The sequence below is a fragment of the Leuciscus leuciscus genome, assembly GCF_965113295.1.
Source record: "Leuciscus leuciscus genome assembly, chromosome: 25".
NCBI lineage: Eukaryota > Metazoa > Chordata > Actinopteri > Cypriniformes > Leuciscidae > Leuciscus > Leuciscus leuciscus.
Genome location: NC_138724.1, coordinates 4,999,489 through 5,016,516, shown reverse-complemented (window position 1 = coordinate 5,016,516; position 17,028 = coordinate 4,999,489). Strand labels below are relative to the sequence as shown.

The window sequence follows — 17,028 nt, the reverse complement described above, 5'->3', positions numbered from 1 at the left end:
TTCCTGTCTTAGCTGTTAGTTAATTGTTTAGTTATCTGTCTGAGTCTTAGTTTAGTCTTGTTAGTCTTATACAGTCAATCCTGTCTTGTTTTGCCCCCTCGTGGGTTTTGTTTTCCTTTTTTGTATATAATAAATCTTGTGTGTCCTGCAAACTGTCTGCTATTGGGTTCATCCTTCAACCTCATAACAGAATGAACCGGCCAACATCGAACCCAGCAGACAGAAGGTCCTCGCCCGTCGAGTCCCAAGCGGACCTTTTTATAGAGTGGTGGCACAAGACGAGCTCTGACATCAGAATCGGCAAGCTGCCGATTCCTCCTCAGGGAGAGAGGTCCGTTAAGGAGTACGCTCGGGTCGCTCATGAGAAGAGACTCTTCCTTCCTGACATCCTTCTCAACCGCTACTTCATAGCGGGTCTCAACGTTCCTCCGCCTCTTGCTGAACGGGAGAGGTTGGTAGACCGCCCGTTTGCTGACATGGTGGACTGCCTGTCGCGAAGGGAGATGCGGGGCTCCATCTTCTCTCCACCTGCCTCGCTGCCAGTGGTCCCGGAGGGTCGCGTCCTGGCCGTTGTCGCCCTGGGTGATCAGGCTGGTTCCACTTCTTCTCCCGAGGTCTCTTCTGCACCCATTGAGCTCCGTGGCAAACGAGGGAGACGGACTTCGTGGGATTCTCCTTCGGAGTCATCCTCTACAGAGTTAGCGCTGCCTGAGACCGCCCTCCCAGCTCCAGTTACGGTCCCTGCGGAACATCTCCAACTGGTTGCTAGTCCGGCTACGGATTCCGCACCGCGTCCTAGGAGAAAGAGGAGGAGAAAAGGAGCCTTCCGTTCTTCATCTCTTCCTGTTCCTACTGCAAGCGCTGTTCCAGAGCCCGCTACTGCAAGCGCTGTTCCCGAGTCTGCAGTCTTGAGTGCTGCAGAGAGAGCAGCGGCCGATTCAGCTGCTGAAGCTGTCTTACGGTCGGTTTCTGCTCATCAAAAGATGCCTGTCCTTGTTGCTGCCGAAACATTGTCTGAATACCTTAAACGTCTTGTCCAGATTCTTGAAGTCCCCGTCAAGTCAGTCATTTCTTCTTGTCCTGAGTCCACTGAGTCTGTGAGCGCCGTACCCCAGTCAGCTGCCGTGAGCGCCGTACCCCAGTCAGCTGCCGTGAGCGCCGTACCCCAGTCTGCTGCCTTCGACGCCTCAACTGAATTTGATGTGATAAGCGTCGATTCCGGCTCGTCTTCCGAGATCTCTGTCCCTGTTCCAGCTCCACTATTGTCTGTTTCACCCCCTGCCTTGTGTCCTGCGCCTTCGCCTGCCTTGTCCCCCGTCATGAGTCCTGTTATGTCTTCGATTGTTTCCCCCGCCCGGATTCCTGTTTTACCTCCCGGTGTTTGCCCTGTCACCACCTCACCCCAGACAGTTTCCCCCAAGACTGTTCCTCGTTCGTCCCCGTCCCGGTCTCCCCGGACTCCTCGCCCTAAACCCTCAACCCGTCAACCAAGTACTCCTGTCTCACCCATTCATCCTGGTCCCATTCATCCTGGACTGTTTCCCCCTAAGAACTGTGTGTTTCCGCCACCTCCTCTGCCTTGTTTATTGTTTTTGATTTTTCACCCCAACCCTGTTATTGTTTTTTCATGTATGCCTTTATTGTTATTTGTCATGTTTTGTTGGTTCGTGTCTGTGTCTCAGTCCGTCATGTCCCGCGTTTGATGTTCCCTTGAGGAGCGTCTGGAAGCCGCTCCTTAAGGGAGGGGTTCTGTCATGATTCTGCACTCGTGTCCTTGATTTTCTTTAGTCTTGAGGCAGAATCATGACAGACCTGTGTTTTATGTGTAAACACATGGCCTTTTGCTGGGCCATGTGGTTGCGTTGTCTCGTTCCTTGCCCCGCCCCCCTTGTTATCCTCGTTTTGTCATTATTGCTTCACCTGTGTCACCTGTTTCCCTCATTAGTTTCTCCCTATTTAATCCCCTTGTGTTTGCTGTCCTGTGCCGGTTCATTGCTAATCTATGTGAAACCTATCGTGAGTACCTGTTGAAAGTCTTGTCTTGAAAGAAGCGTTTGTTCCTGTCTTAGCTGTTAGTTAATTGTTTAGTTATCTGTCTGAGTCTTAGTTTAGTCTTGTTAGTCTTATACAGTCAATCCTGTCTTGTTTTGCCCCCTCGTGGGTTTTGTTTTCCTTTTTTGTATATAATAAATCTTGTGTGTCCTGCAAACTGTCTGCTATTGGGTTCATCCTTCAACCTCATAACAACTCTCCGATAATACTCTTTCCGGGTCCAAAGTCCAGGTCCTCTCTACCTACCTACCGCTTTCGCTAGTGTTTTGGTTATTATTGAGTGTTTTTACAATGCCGCAGTGCTGTGTCCCGTGTCCCGAGCTAACTCACTTCAACCTCGTAAATCTTCTTTTTCATTGATGCCTGGACTCTACCCTTAATTATGCCACCTGAGTGATGAGCTACACTAACCACTCTGTTGGTGTTAAAGGAATTTAAACCCTTTTTGACCGCCAAGGGTGCCTCACTAAGAAGGACGTGATCGTAAATAAATTTACAGGTTCCACCATTGTTATTTCTGGACGAGAGGAGCGCTTGGACCCGGAAAAGGCTAAACGTGACGTGTGACGTCAGACTTAACAATCGGATTACCCATCAATTCAAGTTAGGTTTGTAGTTATCCTAGGGTTATGTTGGTAACAGTCCATGTTTATTTATTATTATCTTGAAATTAAGACGGTAGTTTCCAATAAATTACCTTGTCTTACATAGTTGTTGTTCATTGCTACACCCATTTATAGAGGGTTTATCAAATAATTTACCTTACACTTACTACCCCGCAGGAACAGTTTTCCCTAATGTCATGGCACATCTTAAATACTGGGTATGTTCTTGCAGATGTTTTTACAATTTACTCAGTAAGTAAAGTGCAACTGTACTGTAAAATGAAGCCTTGTTTATTTCCATGGTATTACCGGAATTGTACCATATAATCTGATCATTCCCTTTTCCATATAGTCACAGTTTTTTACCTCATATGTCCTGCAACATTACCAAGGAAAACATGACAATTTACTCGGTAAGTAAAGTGTAACTGTACTGTAAAAGGAAGCCTTTTTATTTCCATGGAATTACTGGGATCTTACCCTATAGTCTGTAATAGCTACGTAGCTATTACAGATTATAGGGTAAGATCCCAGTAATTCCATGGAAATAAAAATGCTTCCTTTTACAGTACAGTTTCACTTTACTTACTGAGAATGTTCAACGTGATCTCATGAGAATATGTGTGTATTTTTACGTAAAGTGTAATTCTACCATACGTACATTTACTTACGTTTTATACACACAGAAACGTATAATTAGCCTGGCAAGCCAGACCTACATCAAGATGTTTAGTCTGGCAACTCACCATAGACACGGCTTAATCCGATGGGCGGGATAAACGACTGTCTTTCAAATTCCCTCTGCACGCAATAGGACAGCGCTTCAACCAACCAGAGCGTTTCCCAACAGCGGAGCTAACGTTAGTTGATAGATTCAACTTTTGCCATATCTGACAGGCAAAACGACGAACACATCTTCCTTTTTTTAAGAATGACTTAAGTGCCGTTCTTTGCTCTTTTCTCAAAGAAAAGCTTAACTCCAAGTCCTCCAGAGTCGCGGACAAAGCCGATTCGAAAGATGTTCGCCAGCAGCCGGCATTCTTTGTTTTCAAGTAGCAGCCAGGGAACCATCGCAACTCTGTCGTCATATGTTAAGCCCGCCCCGCCTACTCTATACGCGACTTGATTGGCCTGACCCAATTTAGGTTTTTGCAGCTCCAAAGTCTATGGAGAGTTGCTAGACTGCCCTGGCTGCAAAATACCTTTTGCTGCCGCTAGGGTGTATCTTAAATTATGGTGTATCTATTACTGTCGCTCGCTGTTTATCCAGCACCGGCTTTGGAATCAACTATGGCTACAGACAAGGTAGAGTATGATGCATGATTTTATGAAAGTATGATGTATTGCGACATCGCAAACGAAGAAAAAATAAATAATGACATTGCTTGCTTTTTTATATATATAGTATTTATTTTGTGTAACAGTAAACTTGAAACGGTATAACAGCAAGATAGGTTTACACAAGGATAAAAAGTAAAAACTTATTGCAGAACAGTTTAGCATGTAGTAGTCATTTGCATTGTCTGTGAAAATCTTTAGCATTTTATTTGAAAAATATTGCAGAGAAAAAGGTGACACCATTTTAGTGGCTGCTTTGCTACATTATTTATATAGTTACCAAAAACCTTCTTACTGCACCCTTAGCTTATATGTTGCTAAATCTTGCTTTATGAGCAACTACAGTTCTAAATTACAATTCATGCCTGTCAGTGTTTGACCTTCATACAGTTACCATAATAAGGTTGTTCTCATTTATTTCAGGATTCATCAGCCTCATCTGACTTTACACCCTCAACCAGTGCTGATACAAGGCCAAAAAGCAGAGGGGGGAAGAGAGGCAGAGGAGGGAAGAGAAGCAGAGGAGGGAGAAGGGAGGATATTGACCCTGACAGACAGAGAAGACTCCAGGATCTGCAGGACAGGAGAAATACAGAAATACAGACCCAGATCCACTCTCTGGGACCGCAAGAGAAGGACCGCATCCTCCAAAAGGTCATGTTGAGGCTCCCAGGACTGATGTTCGATGTGCTGTCCATGCATGAAGACACAGAGAGGCCAAGAGTACCTGATTATGGTGGACTACACTGGTGTATCTGTACATACTGCCGGGAAATGCCAGAAACTCCTCTAAATGTCCAACCAGGAGCGGACTGAACATCTGGCAGACATGGCATTTCTCCGCTGGGCTGATGTGCTTTTGGGCGATACATCTCACACTTTTGTTTCATTTATTTAGTCTAAACGGCCCATAAAACTCGTACATCGGCGGACCATTATTATTGTTGTGCTTAATTGTCGGCGATGGGGTCTCTATGCTGGTGTAACGCATCTGTCAAAAAAAGTAAGCGTAGGATTTTTATAATTTTTTTAAGACCGACTGTTATGATTCCAAAGAATCACCACAAAATAGGAGAGAACGAATGCATCTACATTGCTGAAATCTGCACTTTATTTCACATTTTTCTTTGAATTAAGCCGAAGTTCGGCCATTTACAATTATCTGTATCAACGCGAAACATCAGGCACTGCCACGCCGAACCAGAGCAGAAGACACCCGCCAACAAGAAACCGACAGCTTTTGTAGGGAACGAAGAACCTGCGCACCGGTGCTCCAATTACACCGCAATCAGCCAGTCACCTGCAAACAATACAAACACACACACATATACACACACACAAAACAAGGAAGGACTGACAGGGACGTCACACTGACGCAGAGAAATTGTGTGAAAAAAGTGATACAGTGTAAAACACATAAATTAACACTTAATACCTTAATTGACTCTCCTAATGCAGTCCCTTGCAAAGCATGCTGGGAACTCCAGGTCCACGGCCCAGGGCTGCGTTTAGCTTGCCTGGCAAGCCAGACCTACATCAAGATGTTAGGTCTGGAAACTCACCATAGACACGCTCACTCCGAGGGGCGGGATAAACGGCTGTCTTTCAAATTCCCTCTGCACGCAATAGGACAGCGCTTCAACCAACCAGAGCGTTTTCCCAACGGCGGAGCTAACGTTAGTTGATAGATTCAACTTTTGCCATATCTGGCCGGCAAAACGACGAACACATCTTCCTTTTTTTAAGAATGACTTAAGTGCCGTTCTTTGCTCTTTTCTCAAAGAAAAACTTAACTCCAAGTCCTCCAGTCGCGGACAAAGCCGATTCGAAAGACTGTTCGCCAGCAGCCGGCATTCTTTGTTTTCAAGTAGCAGCCAGGGAACCATCGCAACTCTGTCGTCATATGTTAAGCCCGCCCCGCCTACTCTATACGCGACGTGATTGGCCTGACCCAATTTAGGTTTTTACAGCTCGAAAGTCTATGGAGAGTTGCTAGACTGCCCTGGCTGCAAAATACATTTTGCTGCCGCTAGGGTGCGTCTAGATTTCTAGGCTAGCGTTTAGCATTATAAGCCTGAAGTAGATCGTAGAGCACACGGGGAAAGATGTTGGCAGTTTATGTTAATGTCTAATGTTCAGTTCTGTTGGACATTTAGAGTTGTTTCTGTTATTGAATGTTGTGGTTTGTGCTGAAGACTAGCGCTTGTGCTCAGACTGTGGACTCTCAGTGTTTTATACTCACTGACATCTGACTTTATATAGTGATTCATTATATACAGTGTGCATAATGATGAACAACACTGTTAATCCAACTAAACTCAGTTATTTTGAATAAACTCGATTAAGTTGTATAGATAATATTGTAGTGGCAAGTTTTACAGGGACAAGCAACACTCACATTTTCTCCACATTTTAGTTCAGTTTAGTAAGAGATATTATATTATATTATTATATTACATGTTTACTTACATCATAATAAATGAATAAAGTGTGTGAAAGGTTTGATATTGTGTAGTTTGTGATCCTCCATCAGCAGTTGCAGTTTCTCTCAGCTGTATCAGTGCAGTCACTGTGACGTCTGACTGACAGAGGTTTTTGTACGACTCTTTATCACTGTGTGAACACATTACCACTGTGATAACTCAGACAGTAATAATCTCCTGTATCTTCAGTCTGGACTCCACTGATGGTCAGAGTAAAATCACTGCCAGATCCACTGCCACTGAATCTAGATGGAGTTCCAGTATTACGGCTTGTTGCATAATATATGAGGGGTTTAGGAGCTTCTCCAGGTTTCTGTGAGTACCAGTGCAAGTAATCACCATTATACACTCTACTGCTGGTTTTACAGTTTATTCTGACTTCTTCTCCTGGTTGAACTGCTGGTATTGATGGACTCTGAGTTACAGTGATCTGTCCTCTACACTCTGAAAGAAAACACAAACAAAAATTATATATATGATGATATACAGTATATGATAAACATATATATTTCACATTTTAAGATAATTATTAATCATTATAAAAACTGTATTACACAAACCTTGAATAAACAGTGCAATGGTCCAGATGAAGATGTTGATTGTGTTCATTGCTGTAGTTTTGTCTTGTGTGATGATGAAGATTGTGTTCTGTTCTGCTCTCAGTCATGAAGTGTTAAACTCACAGCACTATAAACACTCTCAGAGCACTGAAGCATGTGCTGACAATGCAAAGTGACTCTCTCTATTTAAATCATTATCCTGAAGACTGTAGATCAGTCACAAACACATTATCAAACTAATTCTGTCAGTTTGCAGAGATTCCTGGATCTGACACCGCCCTGGTGGTTCACGTAGGACACCACGGACATGTTGTCCGAACGGAGTAGAACATGGTGGCCCCGTATGTGTGGGAGGAAACGTTTGAGCGCGTTCTCGACCGCTATCATCTCCAAACAGTTTATATGGAGGCATTTCTCCTGGTCTGACCACAGGCCAAAGACCGGTCTGCCCTCGAAAAGACCGCCCCAACCTAAGTTGGAGGCGTCTGTCGAGATAACTTTTCGGTGCGAGATGGCTCCCATTGTCACTCCCCGCTGGTACCAGTCGGCCGCTAACCAGGGTCTCAGTGCTGAAACACAGCTGTGAGTCACTCTGATTCGCATGCCACCGGACGCCCAGGCTCGGTGAGGCACTCGAGCGTTCAACCAGCGTTGTAGCGGGTGCATACGCAGTAGACCCAGCTGAAGCACTGCTGCAGCTGATGCCATACAGCCCAGCATCCTCTGGAATGTTTTTAGAGGTGCGGCGCTGCCCATCTGGAAAGACACGGCCAGGCGTTGAACACGGCGGAAGAAATAAGTTCTTCCTCTGACTGTGCTAGAATCAGCCAATCATCCAGATAGTTCAAAATCCGCATGCCCTGACATCTCAGGGGAGCGAGAGCCGTGTCCATGCACTTTGTGAATGTACGGGGTGCTAAAGACAGGCCGAACGGCAGGACGGTGTATTGATATACCTGACCGTAGAAGGCGAATCTCAAGAATGGCCTGTGACGGGGTATTATCTGAATCTGAAAATAAGTGTCTTTCAGATCGAGGGTAATAAACCAGTCTCCCGGGCGAATCTGCGTGAGGATCTGTCTGGTTGTGAGCATTTTGAACGGTCTTTTCATAAGAGCTTTGTTCAAATATCTCAGATCTAAAATCGGTCTGAGAGCTCCGTCCTTCTTGGGCACGAGGAAGTAACGGCTGTAAAAGCCTGCCTCGCTCATAGAAGGGTGTACCGGTTCTATGGCCCCTTTGCACAGAAGCTTCGCTATTTCTGCCCGAAGTAGGTGTGCTACTTCCCCATTCACTCTCGTCTCGGTTCGTGCTTGAAAGCGCGGGGGACGGCGAGTGAACTGCAACGAATAGCCCTGCTATACTGTGCTCAGCACCCACACTGACACACCTGGAATAGCTTCCCATGCTTCTGCATGTACAGCTAAGGGCAGAATGGCCACCGGGTTTCGATCGCCGCACTTCGTGGGGTCGAGAACCTGAATCAGAGGCATGGGCGCGGAGCGCGAGCTCTCTGTGCTTGAATACGGCGGCTCGCTGACAGCGATGGCTGGTCGTTTTACACACAATGTCCCGGTTGCTTTGGACGGGGAGCGTTTTGTGGGAAAAATCGAGACGCGCGAGCAGCGCTGAGGGTAAAGTGTTTGTCAGTAAGTGTGAGCGCTCGTGAGCGGGCACAGGACTTACATTCATAACGTGACCGGTAAGAGGTAACTTTGGCCGTGTACCAGAGCGGGCAGTGAGTAGGTGTGGGCACAGGTTCATGGGCACATTTTCTACATTTAACACTCGAGAGGCATTTGCCAGCTTTATGAGAGTGGGCTCTGTGAGAGACACGGGGGTTATCGTGCTTGTGTGTAGGGGTGAACACTGAGACGTGGGCACATTTTTTACACTTAAAACACCAACGGCGTGAGCCAGATACCCAGGCATTACACTCCTTGAGATTTCTCTGGGTCGTCGTGAAAACGGCGGTTGCGTGCAGGTGAGCGGGTAGTATTCCCGGCTTGTTGGCTGCCAAATACACTTCTGCAGTAGCCTTTCTTAAGGGGACTGACAAAGCGGATGTGTTGTGTTTATCAGTAAGCATGGGAGCTCACGGGCGGACACAAGACACAAGGTTTTGTCCCCTGGGATAAAAGTGTAGCAGAGCGGGCAGTGTGTAGGTGTGGGCACTGTTTTGTGAGCACATTTCCTATATTCAACACTCGAGCGGCATATGCCAGCTCTACAGTGGGCTCTGCATGAGTGAATGACACAGGGGGAACCGTGCTTGTGTGTAGGGGTGAACACTGGGAAGCGGGCACATTTTCTACACTCAAGACAGCATTGGCGTGAGCCGGATAACCAGAATTGTGCTCTTATGAGATTTCTCTGGGTTGCCGTAGAAACGGTGTTTGGGTACAGGCGAGCGGGTTGTACAACGCGCTCGTTGGCTGCAAAATACACATCTGCAGTCGCCTTCTTAAGGGGACTGACAGAGCGAAATGCTTTGAAGGCTCATATGTTTAGACGCCCATAAATACTCGAGCACCATCCTGAGAGCGGGAGGGTGCGAGAGGCGGGTTCGCTTTTTGTATGTAAGAAGCTGGCCGCGAGCTCGGAGAAGCAAACAGCATAATTTTTATCTGCCGCCAGAGCCAGGATTCGAACACGGGTCTCTGGCGCGAAAGCCTAAGATTTACAGAAAAAACACATGAATTTCACATGTTAACACATGTTTTCCACATGTGATTACATGTGACCTCATGTGATCACATGTGTTCTCATGTGAACATGTCACCACATGTGAACAACATGTCACCACATGTGAACATAATGGAGCATGTGGCACATGTGGAAAACATGTTACTATAGGTTATAATGTGGAGCTCATGTGAAATATATTTGCACATGTTGTAAAATAATTTTTAAAATGTGAATCATGTTACCACGTCACAAATACTGTACATTTTCAGCTTCTTTGTAATGGGAAGTTCAGATATTTTACTGACTCGGATCTTTTGAATCTCGTTCATAAAATGTTATATGTTAATGGACAAATCCCCAAACACAACTTACACGATGTTGATGTTTCATTCATCCCCATAAGCTGAGCTATGCAGTCTAGTGCTGGATACAAAAGTGATAATTAAGTACTGACAAGCACACATTTTTCGCAAAATTGATTAATGTAAATAAAAAGGGAATGTAGATCAATTAAAAGGCAACACATACACCACAAATGTAAAAAATACCAAAGTAAAAATACTGACCAGATGCAGATTCATAGTTATACAATATGTATTGAAGAACTATTCACAATTACAGGATGCAACATCCACATCCACATAAAAAAAAGTTATTCAATGGCACTAATATTGAGTAAGATGAAAATTATTGTGAAGTTCATATAAAAAGATTAGTTTTTTTAGTTACTTAGTTTTTATTCTAATTAGGTTCCAATAAGCCCAAATAGCAAAGAGAAATAAAAAATGCATGTAAAAAAACCAGCTTGGGCCTTAAGAGGATGTGTATATATATATATATATATATATATATATATATATATATATATATATATATATATATATGGTCAGAATTAATGGCACCCCTGGTAAATATGATCAAAACTGGCTGTAAAAAATAAATCTGCATTGTTTATCCTTTTGATCTTTCATTAAAAAAATTAGCGGGGGAAATCACATTATGAAGTAAATGTTTTTCTCCAAAACACGTTGGTCACGTTTGTTGTTTTGTTGTTAAATGAATGTTATAAAATCAAAACAACATTTATCAAATTGTCAAGGTTTCGTTTCTGCATTATGAGAGCGGATGGCCACACAACCCTTACAAAAATAACCTACAGGCAGGGGCGTCACTAGGCCCTTTTTAGGGGGGCTTCAGCCCCCCTAAACTTCTGCCCAGCCCCCCTAAAAAATATTTGATTAATAAATTTTTGATCGCTTCAGTCCCCTTTAAAAAAACTCATATGAAACGGCGGCAAGCTGCGTCAAGTTTCGGCTCCTCCCCTTATCTGAGTCTGCTTGGATTTTCAGCGCATTTTTCAATCTGCAGTGGCGCCGAGCAGAGCGAACATCAGAGAGTACAAGGTGTGTCGTGAGTGCATTTATTGATAGATTGCTATGATATTACATCTGCATCGGTGCAGTTCTTTGTCATAAATGCATTGCAGTTTACATAATGTAATGTTACTGGAGCATTGGGAGCAACACGAGACGGTTCGGTTTCTCATCCAATACCAATACGTTTCGCTGCGTTCACCTTCAGCCCTTATCACAGTGTGATAGTTGTTTTTTATTCCTACAAAAATGAAGCGATTAACACCCATGAAAACATACTTTAGAAAACGATCATGATTTATTTTAATTTACTTTTTAAACTTTAAAACATATTATTTTGTATTTCGGCATTACATTATGCTGCCATGCACAGAAATGATTTAAAGACACACATCATTGTCTGAAAGCACTAGATGGCCCAGAGAGAGAAACATCATTATTATTTTGGAGTTTTTTTGTTTTGTATTAATAAATATAGTTTTGTATTAAGTAATAATGAATCAGGAGGAGTGTACATACATATATTAGAGTAAGAGTAGAGTAAAGGGATTTGTGATTTTCTTTTAAGTACTTGATTTATAGAAGTGGCAAATTGATAATTCATGTTGTTATTTTTAATAAATAGAAATAAATATAGAACAGATTAATCATATTGCCAATAGACAGTTACATTAATACACGTTTAGCTGGTTAGTTAAATGATTTGAAATTAAATAGATTTTCACGGGGTGACTTGATGAATAACCAACCGTATTGTTGATTACAAAGGCTAAAAAGCTTAGAAAATAAAATAATTTATATTTCATTGTAGATGGACTTAGTTACCTAGCTTTCCTGGTAGCTTTGTCTGAGAAAATGATTCATAAATCAACCTATCAGTTGACCCTATGTTTACTTTCGTTACTGACAGACAAAAATAAAAAGCCTATATCAGTCAAAGCTCAGCTTTAGGAGGGAAAAAGACAGAGCAAGATAAAAACAAAGAGAAAAAGAGTGTGATGCTGATGAGGTGAGAAAAAAAAACAGCTGCCCGCACATGGTTTTAAAGCTATTGTCATCCAATTTTTTTGGCCTTCAAAACATCTTAAAATGCACATATGTAGATCAGAGAAATCAAAATTTTCTCGGGGGAGCATGCCCCCGAACACCCCTAAATACCTCACATTCGGTACCTCAGTGATTATAAAACCGTGCCATATGCATGTTATTGGATGAATGAATGAAACTAGTTAATAATGAGCATTAGACCATAAACTATCTTTTTTTTTTTTTTTTTACATCATACCCTCATTGGGGGCTGAGCCCCCCTAAAATGAAAATCCTAGAATCGCCCCTGCCTACAGGAATCCTGCAGGATTTTCATTTTTTCTGCAGGTATCCTGCAGGAATTATAAAATCCTGCAGGATCATTCCTGCAGGAATTATAAAGTCCTGCAGGATTTTTCACTTGTACTGCACAGCAGTCCTGTAGGAATTATACAGTCCTGCAGGATTTTTCACTTGTGTTGGATGTTCCTGCATGTTTCTGTTGTACTGAAGGGTTCATTCTAGAACATGTAGGAATGTCCTGCACATACTGCACTGTACAGCACAAGTGAAAAACCATACAGGAATTAAAAAAAAAAATCCTGCAGGACTGCCGTGCACCTCACGCAGAAACAAAATGTTTGCTTACAGGAGTTTTCCCTGTAAATGAAAAATAAATAAGTCAAAAAAAATATTAAAAAAAAACCTACAGGTTTTGGATTCAGGATAGGCTATGTCTAGACTAGAGAATAAAACTCGATAGTTGCTGTAGTTTTATTCATACAATTTTTATTTAATTAGATTCAAGTACATTTCATGGAACTATTTTTGATATATTATGCTCTGGCTGTTGGCAGCAATGAGACAAAACAATGAGTTTTTTATAAAAAAAATAATTTTGAGAAAAAAAAAAAAGACAGCTCGATCTTGCAGGTTTGCACTGCACAACATCAGGAAGATCAGGCCTTTCCTAACTGAGCATGCAACACAACTTCTCGTCCAGGCCCTGGTCATCTCTAGGCTTGACTACTGCAATGCTCTTCTGGCTGGACTTCCAGCATGTGCAATCAAACCCCTACAGATGATCCAGAATGCTGCAGCTCGTCTTGTCTTCAACGAGCCCAAAAGGGCCCACGTCACTCCTCTGTTCATCTCTCTGCACTGGCTACCTCTCGCTGCTCGCATCAAGTTCAAGGCATTGACGCTTGCTTACAGATCCATCACAGGCTCAGCTCCCTCCTACTTTCACTCACTCCTACGAGTCTACATCCCTACCAGACACCTACGATCGGTCAACGAGCGACGTCTCGTGGTTCCATCACAGAAAGCCACAAAATCACTTTCCAGAACCTTCTCATTCACAGTTCCATGCTGGTGGAACGCTCTCCCCACCCTCATCCGGAATGCAGAATCCCTGACAACATTCAAAAGACAGCTAAAAACCCATCTCTTCCGTGAGCACTTAACCTCATAAAAAACAACAACAACAAAAAAAAAAAAACGATGTTTTTCCCTTTGAAACATCACTTATCAGGCTTATGCTACTCTGAATAATACCTGAACTTCGTATTTTGAGCACTTCTTGTGTTGTTGTTGTTTTTTGCCTCTTTATGATGACTCGCTTAAATTAGTCCTAATTTGTAAGTCGCTTTGGATAAAAGCGTCTGCTAAATGACTAAATGTAAATGTAAATGTAAAATAATAATAAAAAAATTAAGAGTAAGAATAAATAGGCAATTATAAAAAAAACAAAAAAAAAACATTTCTCTAAATCATTTCAAAATTATACATTTATGCAAACATCCACGACATGTCAACATTCAAGAGATATGAGTCTGTATACTGTACATTTTTACCTTTTATAACATGAAGATGCAGCTATTTTGTTTTTAATCCAACTCCCATCTATTTGCTTGGATGCAAAAAAAAATTTTTGCAAGACCTGGTAGGTCCTTGAGGTAGACACAGTTCAACTGAGTCAATCCCTCTTTCTTTTAAAATGCTTGTTGCTGTTATCCCTGATTCTCTGTCTTTGCTGATGTCATTACTTGTTGTTTTCATAACATCAATGAAGGCATGACCCTCTCCTTGCGCATTGCCTATGTCTATAAATGATCGTACTAATGCTATAGACCCATGTTTGGTTTGAACTGCATGGTTGATTCTTTTAGATAAAGATTTTGCTCCTTTTGAATGAATTCGCTTGCCATTAACCACAGCCCTAGAATAAAAACTGAAAGCTTTATTTGCACTAAAACCTGACTCTTGAAGGATATGAGACCCTCTTGGGGTTGGCTGTCGTACATGTGGGCATCCGAGAAACATCACGCTAGAACTACCAATACACTTTGTCACAATATTGGTGCCTCCCAACATTTTTTCAACAAAGCTTTTGCTTTGCTGTGTTTGTTCATCATTGAATACAGCAGCAATGAGTCGTGGAACATGTTGGTAAAGGTTAAACATGTTAACAATTTGTTCTGCTACAGCTTGTGTGCCATGAAAGAGTTTCTGAAGGTGTCCATTCTGGGACTCATATAAGAATGCACTGTGACTCCATAAAGGACCCCAATTTTTCACAGATGCTGCTGCATGTACAAGTATGTGGACATTATAAGACACATGATACTTTCCATACTGAGACTCAAAACGGCCCACAAATGCTTTTAAAAGGCCATCAGCTTTGTCAATGTCGTGGGGGGAAATTGAATCTTGAAGGAGAATGTATGTAGCCTGTACTAGAAGTAGTAAATGGTCAAGATATTGTCTGGGTAAAATGCCGAACAAACAGGGAAGGCTGTAAAATAAGAGAAAGTGTCTGTATTCCGAAGCTTTCCAATATTTACGCAAAGAAATTGAACGGGGTGGTCTTGTTATACTTGTAGGTGGTTTAATGGCAAGTAACCTTCTTTCAATTTGCTCGATTTCTCTTCCAATGTACCAAGGCTCTGTATGGTATTTGGAGTCAAACCATAGGGTAGTCAACTGGCGACAAACACCAAGTAATATGCCATGCATGTAATCATATGCAAATCCAGAAACCATATTAAAAAACATCAGCAGCATTAGAGGAGATGGACCTTTTACACCATTTATGCATGTTCCAGAATCAACAGCTTGCTGAGCATCTTTAGTGTGTTTTTTGTGCGATCTCAGCTCTGGCTCTGTTGACTGCAAAGGATACACCCTTGTAAACCCATTACCCTTTTCTACAACTTCACCCTTTTGATAACACCTGTTACAACCATGCTCTCCATTAAATTGCTTGATATTCTGTACAGCACAACGAGCCACTGAATCACAAATGCAAAGCAAACTGTATACATGGACTACTGATTTTTCACCTTTCCACTGACAAGGTAACCCTTGGTTTTCAAGACTTCGCAATTCATTTACAAATGATTGCAGAAACGAGTTCATTTCTGGCTTTTTTGGCCCAAACCACAAACCACCAAGAATGACATGCTTTGCCCTCAGATTAGGGGGGAGCTCGTTGATTGTGACTTGAAGAGGCCAGATATGAAAAGGAGAAGATTTGAAAATTGGAACACCATCAACATTCCAGGACACTGAAATATTTGCCAATTTTGGGTCATTTAGTGCATCAATCGATTTGTACATAGTGCCATCAAATATGTCTTCAACATTTTGTGAGTTGCGCTTTGTCCTTGACCATTTGTAATTCAAAGACTGACAAAAATCTGTATCTTGAAATGTACCTCTTAATTGATCTGAAATAGATAACTTGATAAAGACAGAGCCAGATTTGATTAGGTTTTCCATGTCCCCTGGGGTACCATTGCATGAAGCACAGTGGGTGGGGATTTCATTACCAAAGAAATATTGGCAGGATGGGCAAATATACTGGACTTCAAAAGTGTCACAGTGAAAGGATTTCATGAACTTGTATAAGCTATCTGGAACACCATTGGTTGAATCAGGACAGTGGAGATTGATAAGATCTAACAAGTCACTCAAAGCCACTTTGGATGTTGTATGCCTGAGGCTGTAGGCAAGTATACACAGCAGAGATTCTTCATTAGTGATTTTGGCATTTGGATATATTTTTTCCTCACTGGCACACTCCTCTCTTTCTTCTGTGCTTCCCTCACAAACTGCACTGTGGTTTCTGACAATCTAGAAAGTAAATATTGCACTAATTACAAGCTGACACATAAAGAAGTGTGTGCTTTAAAAAATAATAATGAGGCTATAGACTAGATACATATTCTAAACTTTATTCTCACATGAGTCTGTGGAAAGTTCTCATCAGCTGTGCTAAAAACATCACCCTCATCATCAGCAGAAAAGCCTTCCTGTTAGAAATTGTGCATTTATTGCACATTAAAACAAAATCCATATGAACACTGATATTTACAAATGTATGCAAAAAGCATTGGATTAAAAATTCATTCTCACATCAGCATCTGAAAAGTTTCCATCAGCATCGCTGACGACCTCATTCTCTTCATCAGTAGAAAAGTTTCCCTGTGAGACATGTACAGGTACTTGGACCACTAGTTTTATGCATGTACTTAAATTTTGTAAATGTTCTGGCTGATAAAGGATCAAAGAATTGCCAACCTTATGACAACAAGGAAGCACAATTCTAAAGAAGATTAACTTTGAAAAATTAAAAAAATAAAAAAGCTTATTCTCACATGAGCATCAGGGCAGTTCCTGTCAGATTTGCTGATATTGTCACCACTGTCATCATTGGAAATGTTTTCCTATAAGTAGGAAATTATAAACATACAGGAGCATGTTAGACATGGTTTCTTGACTACAACAAATGGCCATGAATTTATCACTGAAAATGTTTTTTAGGCCAACATTAAAACCTGAATTACTTCAACTATATCGGGAATAAGCCATGTCTTGTATGATCTTCTCTTTTTTGCTC

At 42.0% G+C, this 17,028-nt stretch overlaps 2 long non-coding RNA genes across 3 annotated transcripts in view; both read right to left on the bottom strand.

Moving 5' to 3' along the window:
- Positions 1–6,798, bottom strand: part of LOC309490642 — a 56,298-nt gene extending 49,500 nt beyond the window's left edge. The window contains exon 1 of the long non-coding RNA XR_014202802.1: positions 5,247–6,798. This is a non-coding gene — a long non-coding RNA (uncharacterized lncRNA). The remainder of the gene's footprint in view (positions 1–5,246) is intronic.
- A 6,830-nt stretch (positions 6,799–13,628) lies between these two features.
- LOC309490604 overlaps positions 13,629–17,028 on the bottom strand; it is a 4,133-nt gene continuing 733 nt past the window's right edge. The window contains exons 1-4 of one of the 2 annotated variants that reach the window (XR_014202752.1): positions 16,787–17,028; positions 16,545–16,613; positions 16,373–16,441; positions 13,629–16,262 (exon numbers count right to left, since the gene is read on the bottom strand). The exon at positions 16,787–17,028 is cut by the window's right edge and continues 733 nt beyond it. This is a non-coding gene — a long non-coding RNA (uncharacterized lncRNA). Of the gene's footprint in view, positions 16,263–16,372; positions 16,442–16,544 lie in introns of both variants that reach the window. The other variant, XR_014202751.1, reaches the window with a different exon arrangement.